Below are 16868 nucleotides of genomic sequence, written 5' to 3'. Positions count from 1 at the left end.
AAAATTGCTTAAGGGTGCACGACGAGTTTCATTTCCAGAAGACAAATATTCATTCCATCACTTCCACATAAAGCAGCCTCCTGCCTCTCAAAAACAACAGAAGAGGTTTTGAACCCTCGCTGGGGTACGAGATTCTTCAAGACTAAGTGCAGGAATCGTCTTGATGGATATAACAACAGTAATAGGGGTAATAATGAGTTTAAAGGCAGCAAGGAAATCCTAGCAACCATGTGAAAAAATGAAAGCTTCCCATGTACTTCACTAAGGGAGAGGAGCAACAGACCTGCACGGCACATATGCAGTGAAGGTTTCTCCCACTAAAAAAAAAGTGTAAGGAAAGAGCTTACTGCAAGAATGGAGAGATTTGGGTTTTAGTCAAAACAAGCTGGATGTTGCAATCCCTGTTCCACAGCAGCACTGTCTGAGGGAGCAATGGGATCACTCCAGCATGGTGCTGCACAGTTCCAGGCTAGCAGCGCCCCACATTTCTGCCAAGGGCTGGGAATTACTTAAAGCCTATGCAAGAAAGAACCAGGACGTGCACACAAACTAGCTACAGGAAAAGCAGCAAAGAAGACTGACCACTTGAAAAAACATGTGTATTAAACAGTTTGAAAAGAGGTGCCCATTCTGAAGTATATAAATATTTATAGCCAACAAATTAATTACTTTTCTTAAGAACGCAGGTGTTAGAGGGAGAGGGAACCATATGCACAGGCATTTTTCATGCTTGATCTGCAAAGCAAACTATTTTGTTATGGCCCTTCCATAAGTGACCAAGGAAATCTGTATGGTTAATAATTCTGAAAAGATTTCCACGTACTGAAGTGTTTTAATACCTCTTTCCAGGATAAAAATTCTTCTCATTAAGGAGGATAAGAAAATTAACATTACTGCTAGTGCTAATGGCTTACTTCTTGTAGGTTATAAATCTGCAGGATAGTGAGGCTTACTTACTGTAGCTTACAAATTTCTCCCCTGTGGGTACCTCAGGAGTCATCTGTTTTTCAGTACCTAGTAATCAGGGAAATTTGTTACAAGTCACATCATGGTTGCGGGGCTGTCTTCAACTAGGAAAAAATTAAGTTGAAGAGTCATAATAAGATGTCCTGATTTCACAACATAATAGACCTACAAAAAAACCTTTCAAGTATGGTTCAAGCGTAAAGTGAAGACAGCCATGGAAAACAAGCCTGCTGACCTCCTTGAGAACCACTATGTTTGCAAGTTTTAAGAATGGTAACTATTCGTCACTGCCCAACTTATCGGGCTTACATGGCAAGGTTTTGGTAGCAGGGGACTGCAGGGGTGGTGTCTGTGAGCAGAGCCCAGCAGCTGCCCCTTGTCAGATCAGAGCCAGCTCCAGTCAGCTCCAAAAGGGACCTGCTGCTGGCCAGAGCTGAGCCCATCAGCTCATTAATGCTGGGTGCACCTCTGTGAGAGCAGATTGGATTCTGCTCCAGGCAGGGAGCAGCAGTTCCCCTGCGGGCTGTGGAGAGGCCCCCGGTGGAGCAGGCTGTCCCCCTGCAGCCCATGGGGGAGGAGCCCATGGGGCAGATCTCCACCCTGCAGCCCGTGGAGGAGCCCCCGGTGGAGCAGGTGGATGTGGCCTGGAGGAGGCTGCGGCCCATGGAGAGCCCCCGCAGGAGCATTATTTTAATCTCCCTGTGCTGAGTCTGTTTTGCCATGACAATAAGTGGTGAGCGATCTCCCTGTCCTTATCTCAACCCGTGAGCCCTTTTTTTCCTTTTCATCATATTTTCTCCACCATCTCCTTAGAGGAGGGGGAGGTAGAGAGCAGCTGTGGTGGAGTTTGGCTGCTCAGCAGGGTAAAACCAGCACACCAACTACACATGTAAGGGCAGGTCTGCAGGCATGTAATAGCGTGAGCCTTATTCACTGAAATCATCTGGTGGCAGCAGGTTGTTTACTGTACAGAGACAGCCTGAACTCTGTGCCCTCGGGAGACTTGTTTCCTCAGCAGAGGCAGGGACAGAAAAACGTAAGTGAAGAGATAAGACATTTATTTATATGGGAGCAGTAGAGAAAGCTCGTGAAGAGGAGGGCCAACAAACAGAGAAGCAAGACAAGCCTGGCAAAGCAGGAAGGGCACGATGCTCACAGCAGACTTCACAGCTCATCCACCTCAAAGTTCAAATGCAGCTCGTGCCAGTCCTCCATCGAACTCCTGCAGCTCTCACAGCACTCCTGTACAGCCTTACAAAGATTAACCTTTCCAAGTCTTCCAATTCTGGGAAGAGATCATTCAGATATCCTCAGAATACAATGCTATCCCCATTGCCTGGTGATGACAATGTAATGACAGAACTCGGTTTTAGGATCTGGCTTGCCGAGAGAAATTTAGCTTTGCTGTTCTTTTTACAGTACGGATTGTAAGTCCCTCTCCATTTCACCTTTCCTCACAATACAAACCCTGAACAAGATTCTTGCAGGACACAGATGCTGAAGTGAAAAATAACAAGTTTCCTTGTTTAACTTCAACTCCAGTCATCTCGTTAGACCCTGAGCTGTAACTCCCTACAGAAGCTGTCAGCGCTGCACCTCACCCAGTCACTTTTCTGTGGGTACATTCATTGCCACGAGCTTACCTTGGTTCACTGAAAGTTAACGTTGGCTGGGATGAAGCCAAGACTCACAGTGAATGAAACAGAAATGCCACCTCTAATATCAATTTTAAACAGTTACAAAGTGAAATCCTGGGACCAAATCCAGGTATTTGCATTACCTTTGCTAAAATGGGAGTTCTGTGTCTAGAAATCCAATTCTAAGGAAAGAGGCAATAATCACACTAAAAAAAAGGATTTTGTGATATATAGACCATTATCACTCATTGAAAAGGCTATGAAAAGACTGTTTCAAGTTCAGGATAAAGTATGCAGCCAAAGCACAGAAAGCTTCTGAAGCACACAACATATATGCAGTAGCACTGAAAACATCCAACTAGGTGTAACACAAGGACTGCTGTATGTATGGGACCATAACGGAGATACTTTAATGAATAAAGTTATCCTGATGCAAAGGACATTTCTGACTTGTAGCAGTTTTAATCTTCCTTGAATTTAAAAAAGTGAATTTAAGAAGTTCTTCTGCCTTTTTGTAACGTATCCAGTTGACCAGTCACGGTCCCATCTTAAAATGGACTTTGCCCAGAGAATTCTCCTGTTTTTTCCTAGATGTTTAGGTGACTAATCTATAAACCAAATTTGACTTAGTTTGCATAAGTCACTCTGTTCCTAGCCCAGAGAGCACAGTATCTGTGGCAGACCTATGTCATACGTAAGGCAGTTACCTCTTCTCATAAACTGAAGCAAAACCCTAATAAGATTTCCTCAAAAATGTATTGAGTAAGGAACGTTACTTTTCAAGATTCTCCACTTTTAATACTAAGTGCCAGCTTAAATAACTGATATAACAAAATAATATTCCTGGGCACCAAAAATGCTTGGAGAAAGGGGAACCTCTTTTTATTGGAATATGAACCCGCCTCACTTGTCTAACAGGATCACATTTATAGGGGAGATGGAGCAGAAAGCTGTGGGTTAACATTACAAACTACTTGCCTGTAATGGTAAATAAATGGAACTTATCTTCATGTGAGAATGATAGATGTGAAAGGTTTCTAAGTTGTATAGTACAGGAGGAAGCCGAGTTTGCACAACTTAAAGCTCACACTCAGCAGTGATTAAAACCAGACAGCGAAAATGAGCGCTGTCTCCATTCAACCTCTTCCTCCAGGAGCTACTGCAACTTTTAAGGTGATCTCGCTCACAAAGCAGGAACAGGACTGCTTCATTTCTCAGCTTGGTGTGTCAAAAATAGGGGCAAGCTTACACTGAAAGCTGAGTCTTGTGACTCCAACAGGAGACACCTTGAAGGCCAGGCTCTGCAACAGGGACATCATACAAAGAGGCCTGGGGACAGCTGTGAAGGAAGCGTGAAACAGCAGAGGCTGGCATCACTGGCAGCACGCTCAACAGTGATTTCTCAACACACGCTGGTTGGCTTCAGCACAGCATACTTTAAGTGCTGGCAACTGCCAAGATGTTAAAAATAAACTTTGGACTCCAAAAATACACTTCTGATTATTTACATTCTGAGCCAAGACCTCAAAATGAAATCTGAGCTTATATTGAAGCTTCCATGCCTTCCCTGATCATTACAGCTAATAAATTACCCTCTAAAAGGGCAAGAAAGATTTTCTTGTAATCATTTATCTGGAGAAGCATAGGCTAAAGACAGCTAACATTAAAAGTGAAGTTGTCAATACTTAGCTATTCAAAAACCCCGTGTACTGAAGCACTTGCAATCAAAGCTCCATCAGACAAAAAGCCTTCAATCTCAAGTACTCAGTCTAGTTTTCAACTTACCTGAAAAATACACACAGCATTTACTGAGGCTTGAAATGAACGGCAAAAGACAAAGGGAACTTCTTGGAAAGAAGAGTCTGCTACCTGCCGAGGACAAAACCTGAACTTCTGCCTTAAAACTAACTCTTCCATTTGGGAAAAGAAGAAGATACTACTACTTCACAAGCATTTGACACCAGAACGAGGAACACATGTCTAGCCAAGAACTTGAGTGCTATTTAACCAGCAGAGGCACTAACTGTGCCAAGTCAGATATCCCTCATTTTCTGTTAGATATGCTCAGTTCCGGAGCTGGGAACAGATGTAACAAGTCCCATCAAGCAGTAAGCTGTAAGAAGTGTGGGACACAGCAAGAACAAGGTTGTTAAATTAGTTTTATCAAAAAACTTAGTGATAACTACGAAATTTCCTAAAGCTCCAGTGCTATTTTCTCTTCTTTTAAGGCATTGACACACACAGGTTTCCGTCCAGAGCAGCACTATAGCATAAGTCTCCTATCAAATCGACTTTATTGCTCATTTATGTGAGGAAGTAAAGCACCCAGAGAGAGAAAATTAGATGAACATGCCTCAGCTCTCATCTGCTTGCATACAGCTGCTGACAGTTTCAGAGCCCAAGGACTCGAAGTGCTCCTTGAAACGTACAGCTGTTGTAGTGCAACTTTGAAGCAGGAAACCCCAAATTATGCAAGAAAAAATTCCAGGGAAAAAAATGCCAGTTCATGTACTCCAGGGAGAAAAAAGCAGCAGCAAGTAATTCTCAAAGCCTCTCAGCAAGCAGTGCCAAGAGATGCACTGACATTCTAGACTGAAAAGGCCATTTACACTTTTTTCCCCCTTTTTCTTTTTAATTCTCCAGTGAACAACGTCCATGACAACTGTCTTGAGCTGCAGGAGTTCCTGTATGTGGCAACAGTTCGTGTTCTTACTTTAAAACCCACTGAAAAAGTCTCGCTAATTATTTGCCTACCAGTTCTTAAATGCTAAAAACCCGATGACAAGTGAGAGAATAACACAAATATCTGGCATGTACATTACTGTGTCGCTCATTTAATCATTGCTTGCACAGCTGAGAGCTGGAATGCTTGAGGAGAAGGGAAAAAGGAAAAAAAATCTGGCACCTTCGAGATACTAAGACAAGAGAAAGAATTTTGAATTAGGCCCTGCAGAAGAATCAGCATCTCCCAGTCCTGCAGTCATTACTTTAGCCTTTTGAAAAGTTCCTGTTGGTTTACCAGCCCAAAGTGAGGACTTAAAGGAAGCCTCAAGAAATCTGATTGCCAGCAGCCAGTACGCTGTCAAAGCACACAGTTAAAGTCCTCGGAGAGCTGAAAGTACCAAGTGGAAGAATCACGTTGAGATGGAGGCAAAGAACCTGGGTAACAGCGCAAATATTGGGTACTAGCAAGAAAATGTAATACCTCGAGACAATGCATGTTATTTACTCGTAGGAAAATATTAGTAAGAAAGCTACCATCTAATGGTAGTAATGGAAGGAGACAAACTTTCCCAAAAGGCAGACTGGTCCATCAGAGCTAGAAACAACAGCTGGTGGACAGCATCAGGCCACACAGGGAAATGAGCACGTTTCTGTTTTACTCATCCCTTACATTATATTAGTTTACTTCAAAATTCACGTGGTTTTTGTGGGTCTTTCTAGGGAACTGACTTCATTACTGGCAATTAGCAAAGCTACCAGACTGCTTCTAAACTGAAACATTTAGAACATTAAGACAAAACAAAAAAGATACCTGCCTGAGCACACAAACAGCAGAGAGGCATTATAATGATACACGCAGTTTATGCCAGACACAAAGTAACATGCATGGACAATCCTAACAATAGCCAATACTTCAGGCTTTTTTCCCTCCAAAATAATAAAAAAAGCTTTGAATACACAGACAAATCTTTAAATTTGATCTTCCAGAAGACTGCACACTGCAATTTAATTGACTCCTGGAAGAGATTCTCTCTGTGACAGAAGAGCTGGTCTGCTTTGGAAAGCAGCAATTTCAGGTTACAAAGCCCCAGCAACAAACCCAAATCATTAAAAAGTATCAATGTGGGGGGGACTGCGGTTGTTCCAAGCGATCCGTAACAGTTGCAAGACAGATTGAATTCGATTGCTGTTTTTAGTGCAAAGTTTATTGCAGACCTGCAGTAAAAACTCGATTCAGCTTCATTTTTTGAGATGCTTATCTCTAGGCTGGCACACCAACTGAACCGATACACGGAGATACAAGGAAAAAAAAAATGTGAGCCATAACATTAAAATGCTCCAGCTTGGCCAAAAATATGAGTAACCAGATACACACCGCCAAAGGTCACAGCATCCCCCCAGCCCTGCTCATGCAAGCCATTGAAAACCAGCAATAAAGGCGGCCTACAAAGAGGCACCAAGCCAGCAGCACCCCAAGGGAGAAAGAACTTAACACATTTTTTCAGTTACCTTGCCAATAACCTCCCCACTGTATCCAACCCACTAAACATTAAAATCTGGAAGAGAAATAACGATTCTATAGCAACCAGCTGCTGAGATATTTTTTTTTTTTTCAAGCAGAATGAGGCGAATCCAACTGCCAAATACTTTCCCAACAAATTTAGCCCGTTCCTAGTGGGAGGAGGAAAGTATGTTCGCTGCTCTGAGTCAAGATGCAGTGTAAATCTGAGGTCATTATGAAACTGGGGCACTATAAAACAGATCAGGAGGCCAGGAACAGGTAAATATACTGATACAGATTGTAGGTATGCAAATCTGTGTTACTCTAGAAGAACAGACATCATGTGAGGCCTCTCCTCTGGAGCAGCACTTCTGCAAGACTTTTTTTTTTTTTTTTTTTGACTCTGGTTACTCCCATCACCTACCATGTCTCCCCTTCAGGAGATCTGAAAATAAACACAGCCACGTGAAGACATCAGGTCCCCAGCGGCAGCTGCACATGTATGTGAGCCGGGTTCTGTAAGCTCCCTGAAGAAAGCAGCAATTTGGTCATCTCTGTGTCCAGATGCAACCGCTCCTGCTGCGTGTCTCCTCATGCGCGCATCTGTAACAGGGTCCAACCTCCAAACACATCAACTAAAACATTTCTAGGCAAAATGAGATTCAGAAACCATTGGAATCCAAGAGAGCAGTTTCCCTTAGCTCACATGCAAAGGAAAGCTCTAGTTAACTTGAAAAATGACTGAGAAAAAATTAATCTTAATATTAGGTTTATACACATTGTCCCAAGACATCTCCACAAGTCATTTTCCAGAAGCCTACAAATCAAGAAGTAGAGCCAAGCTAACTTCATAACCTCTCTCTCTTTCATCACAATAAGGCTTGTTTCTATTTAAATCTTCACAGAATAAAGTCCTTAATCTTTAATGAGAGACAAAGCAAGCTAAGACAAGACGGACTTATGGTAGGACTGTGTTCATCTTCTCTCATTACATAGCAGAGGGATAACAACTGAACGCAACAGGCAGATGTTTGAAACATCTTCTTTAAGGCAGGGTCCTGTTTTTCCTCTGCAGCTGGGTTTCCTCCAGTGGATTTTTATCAACTGAGTGTTTCTGCTGTAGAGCACAGCTCATCACAAATACCGTGGGTACCTCTGCTTCAGAGCGAGCCCTGCAGATCGCCAGGAAAGTTGAATGTACCTCTTGTACATGGTCTGCTACTGAACCAGAAACTGCTGTGACCACCACCTTAAAAATGGGCATTTTGAAGATAGATTCAGCACGGAGACATTCCCTACATACTGTCAGGAAAGCTATTTTAATGCCGGAGCTCCCCAGCCCCAGCTCGCCTGTACTGTGCTTTCCCTCACTAACCCCCTTGTGGTTTAATTCAGGATCGGATCAGGGTAATCCAGGAAAAGCAGGAACTTGGTACTGCCTTAGCAAATTCCTGAAGCTCTAGGAATTAAGCTACTTCAGCAGGGAATCCCATTTTCCTGGGTGCTACAGTATAGATTTTTCCTTGCTCAAAAAATGTAAAGGAAGAAAAAATGCAAAGAAAATGCAAAATGATTTCTAAAGGTCCACAAGACTTGAGGAATTTATTATGTATCAGAAGCACTGCCAATTAGGGAAGGGGAAGAATCTTTCCTCTTCCACAAAGTACTTTAACCTCTCTGCAAACCAGTAAGGCACACTAGGCAGGTTTATTATGCAGCTATCAATGAAGCCTCCTGAGCGCCCAGAACCAGCTACCAGCAGAAAAGCCCAGAGCCTTTCAGCCTGCTGAAATTCCAGCTAACATGTCATCCCTGGACCACGTTCAACTCCTCAAGCCAGCAACTCGTGAGAGCCAAAACCGCCGAAAGGTCAAAGCTCCAGTGCTCTTACCCGTGCCTCCTAGCAAGCGAGGAGGCCGGGGAGAAGAAGAGAGGCACGATTCTCCCTGCTCCTGCTCCTTTTAGCCCTACGGTTCTCCTTCCTCGCTAGGAATTTGTACCCGACAAGCAGCAGCAGAGGGGAGCTGGCCCAGATCCTACCACTGGCACCTGCCCATGAAATTGGGAGTTAACCTAATAGCGACACCAAAGCTTTCTGCTGAAGGTTGACAGGGAAACGAGCGAAGGAGAAACAACTGGAGATTTGTTTCTAAACAACAGAAACTCAGAAATATCACGTCAAATTAAGTCTCTGCCATACAAAGACTATATTCAAATTAAGGGTAGAGTCAGATGGTGTTCACATGGAAAAGCCTTGCCTCTGGCTGTTTTTGTAGGGGATTTTGGCGTGGGTTTATTTTATTTTTTAAAGAAAACTCAAATATTTTCAACCTTTTCTATCCCACACCATCTTTAACTCTCCTCTGGGGGCATTAAGATGAGCTGGTACTGAGACAGCCAGTCTCACATACATAAATACTGTGCTGCTTTTATTAACCCAATATTCCTTTATTTCTTCCTTATTCACACAGCACATCAGCCACCACCACCTGGTGCAGGACTACAGGATTCCAGTGCAAACTCCACTTTTAAAATCCCATTTAATAGAAAAAAGAAAAAAAAAGCTATCACTAACTAGTCTACAGTCTTCACCAGGACCTTCCCGATAGCATCACCTGAACTCTTAGGCAGCACAAAGAGAACAAAAAGCTGCCAGATTTCCTAAGACTGAGCAAGAATTGGAAGGGGCACCAAAGCACCGAGGTCTTACATAAAGTTTGTAGAGCACATCAGGTAAGTTCAGGCAGAGCTGGTGGTTGCTTTTGGCTTGGTTTGGGGGGTGGGGTTTTAATTTGGAAGACAGCTTTCCTTAGGGACTCCGCTGGGTTGTTACTTAGTCATATTCTTATTTGTAAGTTCTAAAATAGAAGCAGATTTAAAGCTCTTTGGGTTAAATTCACCCAACTAGTTAATTCAAATCATTTGTTTCTTTAAGAAGTCATGCAAAAGCATTTGTCCGCAGTTCAGAACAACAGGAGTACTTGACTCAAAAGGATATTTCCTTCTCCCTCCTGCCCCCAAAGATCTCAAAGTGAAAATGTTTTGCTTGCACCAGGCAGCACAGGTTTTACGCAATCCTGTCAGGTTTAAATGTCAAGTTTAAATAGTATCAAACATATTTTTGGGACACACTTAAGAATTCAATCAGTTTCCCCATCTGATCCACTAAATTCACCCTGAGGCATTGCAGACCTTTGTTTCACAAGAGTGGATTCCAGCACGTGGTTAGGGTTCATCCATAGCTCCTCATTGTGCAAAGAGGATGACTGATCAACCAAAAACCCACGGAACTGATGAAGACAAAATGCTGCACAAGCCTCGACTCCACTCCGATGATTCTGGTAAGAGCTGTGCTAATGAAACATTGCCCGTGCATGGATAATGGGTTCAGCCATTTCTTACTGGCAAGCTTGCAGATCTCTCAAAGTCAAAGACCACCCTCTTTGTACCGCCAATGCCCCACGAAGGGCTCACAGCCAGCACTAAAGTTAAGGGATGCACCTCTAAGAAAAAGGAGCCTGCTTTTGGTGTCTCCCCCTGCCTGCACCACCAAAGCAGCTGCCAGTGCTCCTTGAAGCAGCAGACGCTATTTCCAAGACGCTTAATTTCTATCCTATCTCTTAAAATTAGCATGCGTTTGATAGCAGGCTGCCATTTGTTCTTTTATGAGCACGTCAGGTTGCTGGCTGTGCTTTTAGGCACAGCCAGGCAGGAGCAACAGAACGTGCAGAAACATCGAAGGTAGATAATGGATGATTTCAAACTGCCATCAAACAGCCCCAATATCCGTGATCTCTGGCCATGAGTTCAAGCACGGATGATCTCACAGCGTTCAGACATCCTTTCACACCTTCAGGCTTTGAACTTGAAGTTTTACAAGCCAGGATTTAGAATAAGAGACAACCAAAAGGAATGACTTGGAGAAGAGATTCATTGCACGCCTGTTTTCTAAAGGCAGCAATTTCCTGAATACCTGCAGCAACTCAGTTCCACGCTGCTTTGTGCTTACAAGGAGTTTTCCTGCTCTGTTGTGCACTACACCCCCTGTTCTGAAACATGAGCACACGCTGCAGAGCAGAGGTATTACAATGCAAGGCTTCTCTCCGAAAAACTTTTAAAGTATTTCAGGTAACTCTACGAATTATTCCCGGTAGTTTACTTCATAACAACCTCTCCTTCTTGTGTTTGGCCCTTACAAAAATAAGCAAATTTGAGAGAAACATCAGCGTGTGCCACATAAACTCTAACTTCAACAGCACAGCGTACAGAAATATTTCTAAATACAAAGTTTCAATAGGAAAACACCTGCCAGACTTTATATGAGTCTGAAATATATTTGGCAATTAAAGTAACATAATACAGATACAACAGGAAAAAAAAAGAACAGGTAAGAGGACTGCTGGCTGGCAGAGACAAGGAGCGAGGCAAGCAAGCACTGCAGGAGCACAGGCAGCAGATGCAGAGTTCCCTGACCTGGTCCTATCTCCAAAAAGTCAATTATGTTGGATGTTCATGACAAAACCAATAAAAACAACACACACCCCAACACCTGAACATCACAAGAGTCTTTCTGTCTGCCTCAGAAAAACAGAGAGCCAAGTTTATCCAGCTGGGATTCACATGTGATTCGAACAAAGAAAAGTCAGTATTTTTGTTCCAGAAGTTAAACTATTAAACCACCGCCCTTGGTATGTGATCAGATCACTGGCATTTTATTTATTAAAAAAATAAAAGCAGGCAGGACTCTGCAGTTGTCAATTTTCATTCATGATTCTCTGTAAGGAAAGAACTTTATTTCCACAAAATACCCTGAAGATTTATGGAAGTTACTGGAACGCCTTAGCAAAAACAACACTGGATTTCAAGTGATCTCTTTTCCACCTAAACGATACTGTTGTGCTCCTTGAGCTGACAAGGAACTCGTTACAGTCCTACAACACGCAGTCACCTCTTTTCTCTAGATGCAAAGATGAGGGGAAATTGAGAAATGTGGTACAAGCAGTTTGAAGAGCCTCTTTCCCGCAAAGAGCATCACCATCATCAGAAACCTGAAGGAGGGGGCCAGTTGCTCCAGTTGACCTTATTTGAGCCTCTTCCACAAAACACAGCCAGGTAACTCAGCTTCTGCCTGGACCTCCTCACCACGAGCACAGGGATGTCCGCAGCACCTCCAGAGGCAGCTCCAGGGAGCTCTTTGCAGGTGCATCATCTGCATAGCGTGACTGCTTCTTGCTCACGGCCCTGTATGGGCACAAACACACGTTCACACCTAACAGCTCACAGGAACGGGATTACCACACGGCGGAAAATAACTGGAACTAGGCAACTGAGCAGATCTGCTCAGCCTTTTACCTTCCCGCACTGCAGGACTGACACAAAAGCTAACGCCGGAATTTTGGCAGATCCTGCTGTGACCTCTTGAAAGTTTATTTTGCAATATATTAAATATTGCTCCTTACAACATTCTTGTGCTTTTGGACTTGAAATTGCAATGTAAAAGAAGTCCATGAAAAATCATTTTTACAGTTACTTAACAGACTTTTTAAAAGAAATAAAGAAATGACCCAAAAATCACAAACTTAGCCAGATTGTACCTTCAGAGTCCTCAGATCACTCATATGAACACTTAAGGTACAAGCAGAATAAATCCAAAACACGAGCATAGGCATTGTAAGGCCAGGCTGGATGGGGCTCTGGGCAACATGGTCTGGTGGGACATGTCCCTGCCCTTGGCAGGGGGTTGGATGGTCTTTAAGGCCCCTTCCAACCCAAACCATTCTGTGATTCTATTAAAATGTAACATAGAGGATAGCCATGGGCTTATGAGCATGCAAGACTCCTCCATTCTGCAGAGACAGCTGCATGAATTAGCTTCCTAGAAGTCAATATTGGATTTATCCTTTAAGTTCAGCTGGTAGGGCAATGGACAGAAAGTTAGTGTATATTTTGCACGATGAGCACTACTTAGAAAACACATCCTGTTGATAGGTAACTTTATTTTCCTCTCCAGGATAAGTGGTTGCTCAGTAAAAGCATACACAAATTTTAACACCAAACAGGGCACAGAAACTGACTGCTGCTTTCTTTAAAAAGTGTGGGACCAGAACAACAAAAAAGAGCTGCTGTTAACTGTCAAAGATGCTGGGAAACCCAGACACCGCCTGCTCACAGCATGCGTGATGTGAGCTGGAAGTTTCTCCTATGAAGCACAAGATCTGTTAGAGACTTCACTTTCCATCATGTTATTCTTAGTCGTAGAGTCCAGGAATCACTTTTGGAAGGCATCTTTAAAAAGCGTGGCTAAAACACAAGCAGAGCAGCTGACTAGTGAACTGGTCCAAAGATACTACTTCAGATTGATAACGTGTGGTTTAAGTTTTTATACCATTTAGAAAATTTCTAAAAGTCCTCACATAGATCTCATGAAGGATTTCAGAGGGATATTTAGTTGTAAATATTTACAGTTTTATATAAAAGTAGGGAAAGCAGTGTGCTACCGAAAGCATTTTGTTATGAGCCCTCTGATAAAGTCCCAGTCATTTCCAGTGGCTCTCCAGGAGCACTCTTTCAAAAATCATAGATTTAAACTCAGATGCCCTGTGCATTTTTAAAGTATTTTAATAACTTTTCTACAGATTAAGTAATTATATGAAGCAAGCAAACTTGTACCTTAAAAGAACACAGACTAATTACTGCCCAGTCCTTCACCCATGGGTCTAGATCCTCTTCACGTGGATTCTTTGCCCAAACCTTACAAGTCACACCCACAAAGCAAAACCTGGACTCTTGGAGAAAAAGTACCTTTGAAATTATTTTAAAAGCATTGCTAGGGCTTGCTTAATCTGTCACATTATACCGAGAAACACAAGGGAACATACCAGCAAGCCCACGATTTTCAAGGCAAGCCATGAGGCAAAACCTGACTGCTCCAAATCTGCAGTGTTTAGACTTCGACCGCCAGAACTGCGGTCACCACGAATATCCTGTGGGCACACACAACCACAAGGGATGGGGGAAGAGACTGAGAAATGCTGCAAGAGAGAGACCTACAGTGGGGATTTGGGTTTCAGGCAATTAATAATACGATTACTTAAAATTCCAAGCACATTTCACACACCCAACTCTTCTGAGAAGACGACTTGACAGGGAAAAGGAAAGATGACCTCTGAAATGACACTAGCACTAATTAATTCATTTATCTTATGAGCAGCACGTGAAAAAGGAAAAATAAATGTCCGACATACATGAGCTTAATGCATTTCGTAAGAGAAAACCAAACTGAGTGTATATACCACCTCGTTCACTTTGTTTGCATTCTGATTGATCTGAATCACAACACATCTTTTTCACCAGAAATAAAAAGGAAAAACAACTTTTCTTTCTGGGGAAGAGATAGGATACTTCTCCCACACACACAAGTTTTACTTCTCATCATTTCCCACGCTGGCCAAGTAGTTAATCCTCTGACACTCCAAAGTAGGTAGACAAACTCCAGTTTCAATCGTAGGAAAGCCCTTAAGAGATCAGTAATTAGAAACTAAGCTCTCCTACACAAACAGTGCACGCTCTGTCAAGAAGCTGACCACCTCTGCCTCCTGCACAAACACACGCAGCCACCTACACGGACTCACTGTAGACAGGTGGATTAGCTAGGCATCCACACGCACACCCCAGAATTACATCATTTTTGGTTTGGTGTACAAAGGCTTGGCAAATGCAGTTATTTTAATCCCCAACTGCAGCACTGGTATCAGGACATACTTAAGGGTAATGGTATCACCCCAAATAGCAGCAGAATCTGTTACACTGTGTTTTAGTAAGAGTACTCTTGAAACACTGTAGCCACTTTTGGCAAATATCATCCTGAAGCCTTGGCACCTCAGAATACACTTTTATGCATACAAAGAACGCATTATTAGATCTCTGACTAGAGCAAATTTGTAATTGTCGACCATACTACCCAGCTTCATGCTATGTAAGTGAAAACAAAACCAATTTACTGCGGAGGGGCCATTTCGAGTTCAGCAACTGTATTAAACACAATGGCAACAAGCAGTCAATGTTTCCAGCAGACAACAGGCACAGAAGCAGTATTTATTCTAATGATAAAAAAAAAAAAAAATGAACTTATCTCTTTGGTTCCCTGAAGGGAAACTACTGGGACACCACTACCTGAAATGCTCGCTGCAAACAAATGGCTCTGCTTGTGATTTATCCTACTCTACCTATGACTAAAGACAGCATAAGTAAGTGGTCGTGGTTGATAACTCTCCTTGATGATCTTTTCCTCAAGTCTTTGCCAACACTTTGAAAACAACTTCTGTTGTTTTCTCTTTATTCTACAAACAGAGCTCTCTAAGTTCTTGTTTTCCCTGGTGTTACCCTACTGAAAACTAAAATTGCAACCTGTGACTACAGCGTAAGATAGACCAGAAAAGGCTATTCAGCATCACCACTCTGTGATCTATTTGCTAGATTCACATTCTTTGCTGAATCCACATCTAACCTAATTGCACAATCAGAGGTATTAATGAAAAAGCATGCAGACTTTCCACCAGCTAACTAACAGCAGCAAGAGGCAGCACAGGCACTGATTGCAGGTCTCTGGTTTGTTTTGGGAAACCAACTCATACTCTGTAGTTATTCCACTCAACCGGGATATAAAGGTAAATTATAAAGAAAAAAAAAAAAGAGCTACATTGAAAACAAACTTATCTGGAATAAAGACAGTAAGATATCACAGAGGGAACACGAGAACTGAAAGAATTAAGCACGGCTTGAGAAGCAGCAAGCACAAAGAGCAACCTGCTCGGCTCAAATGAAGTTTGAGCCTCACACACTGGGGAAACCGTTCAGAAACGGTTCATCTGTACGAAACATGACCCCTGTAAAGCTGCCAAAACCAGTGAGCGCGGACAAGCACTAATAACGCAAACTGAAATGGTCCGAGCTGCTTGGACTTATGTGCTTGCCTAAGTGCTTATCTTAAATGTTAAGGTAAAGAAGAGGACGGGGGCGTGCTCCTTACCTGTGCCTCTCCAGGCCACCTGGCCTGCCAAGCAGGGACACCCCCGGCCCTGCAGCGGGGAGCCTGAAGGCAGCCGAGCCGCCAGGCTCCTCCTTCCACACCTCACCCCTCCGGCACAGCTCCGGGGATGCGGTGCGAGCGCTTTATAATGGGAAGGGGAATTTAGCGACGGGTGCTACGTCAAAAAATGAAATAAAAAAAATAAAAAATAATAAAAAAAACAAAATATATGGGATGTCACCTTGCTCCTTGGAGGAAGTTGCTGGCGGCTAGAAAGGAAAAGGCAGAGGAAAGCGAGGCGAGGGCTGAGCCCTGTAGCACCGCAGAGCCTGAGGCTCCCCACTCGCTGGCACCTACACACAGAGAGCGCTGATTCGGTTTTTAGCTGCTATTTAGGAGGAAACGCACGCATTTGAGGGTTTTATCGATTTTTTTTTCCCTGTTTAAATACAAGCGTTAGGTAACAGCTGCGTGCGGCCAAACCAAAAATCGTGCCCGAGAGCTGGGGCGGGATGGGGGGCGCGGGGGCAGCCCCAGCACCCCTGTGGGGGGCACAGACCAGCACAGAGCCCCCCGCGGGGCACAAAAACACCGCGATTAATCGCGACACACCCGCGGGGGGGGGGGGGGGGGGGCGCAGGGCAAATGGCGGGGGGCGCCCCTCCCGGCTCCCCCCCCCCCCCTCACACACACACACACACACACACACACACACGAACCCCCCCCGGGGCCGTACCTCATCGCTGCCCGGGCCGCGGGCCCTGCTCACAGCCCTGGAGGCGGCGGCGGGGTCCGGGGGCCCGGGGCCGGGTGCGGAGCAGCAGCGGCGGCCGGCGCGGCCGCACCATGCCCCTGCGCCGCCTCCTCCGCCGCCGTCTGGCGGCCGCTGAGGGGAGGAGCGCCGCGCCCCCCGCTCGCCCTCACGGCGCGGGGAGACGGGCAGCGCGCTGCGCCAATCAGAGGGCGGGGCCCCGCGCCCGCTGGCCAATCGGAGGGAAGAAGGGGCGAGGCT

The 16868-nt window shown here is 44.1% G+C and overlaps 1 protein-coding gene across 7 annotated transcripts in view; it reads right to left on the bottom strand.

Annotated features, from left to right (window-relative positions):
• Positions 1-16731, bottom strand: part of ITSN1 (intersectin 1) — a 124160-nt gene extending 107429 nt beyond the window's left edge. For all 7 annotated transcript variants that reach the window (XM_032203002.1, XM_032203040.1, XM_032203018.1 and 4 more), the window contains exon 1: positions 16593-16731. The gene's annotated coding sequence lies outside the window, so the exon portion shown is untranslated. The remainder of the gene's footprint in view (positions 1-16592) is intronic.
• Between the last annotated feature and the right edge of the window lie 137 nt (positions 16732-16868).

The sequence above is a fragment of the Aythya fuligula genome, chromosome 1 (genome assembly GCF_009819795.1).
Source record: "Aythya fuligula isolate bAytFul2 chromosome 1, bAytFul2.pri, whole genome shotgun sequence".
NCBI lineage: Eukaryota > Metazoa > Chordata > Aves > Anseriformes > Anatidae > Aythya > Aythya fuligula.
This window is presented reverse-complemented; position numbering and strand designations above follow the sequence as displayed.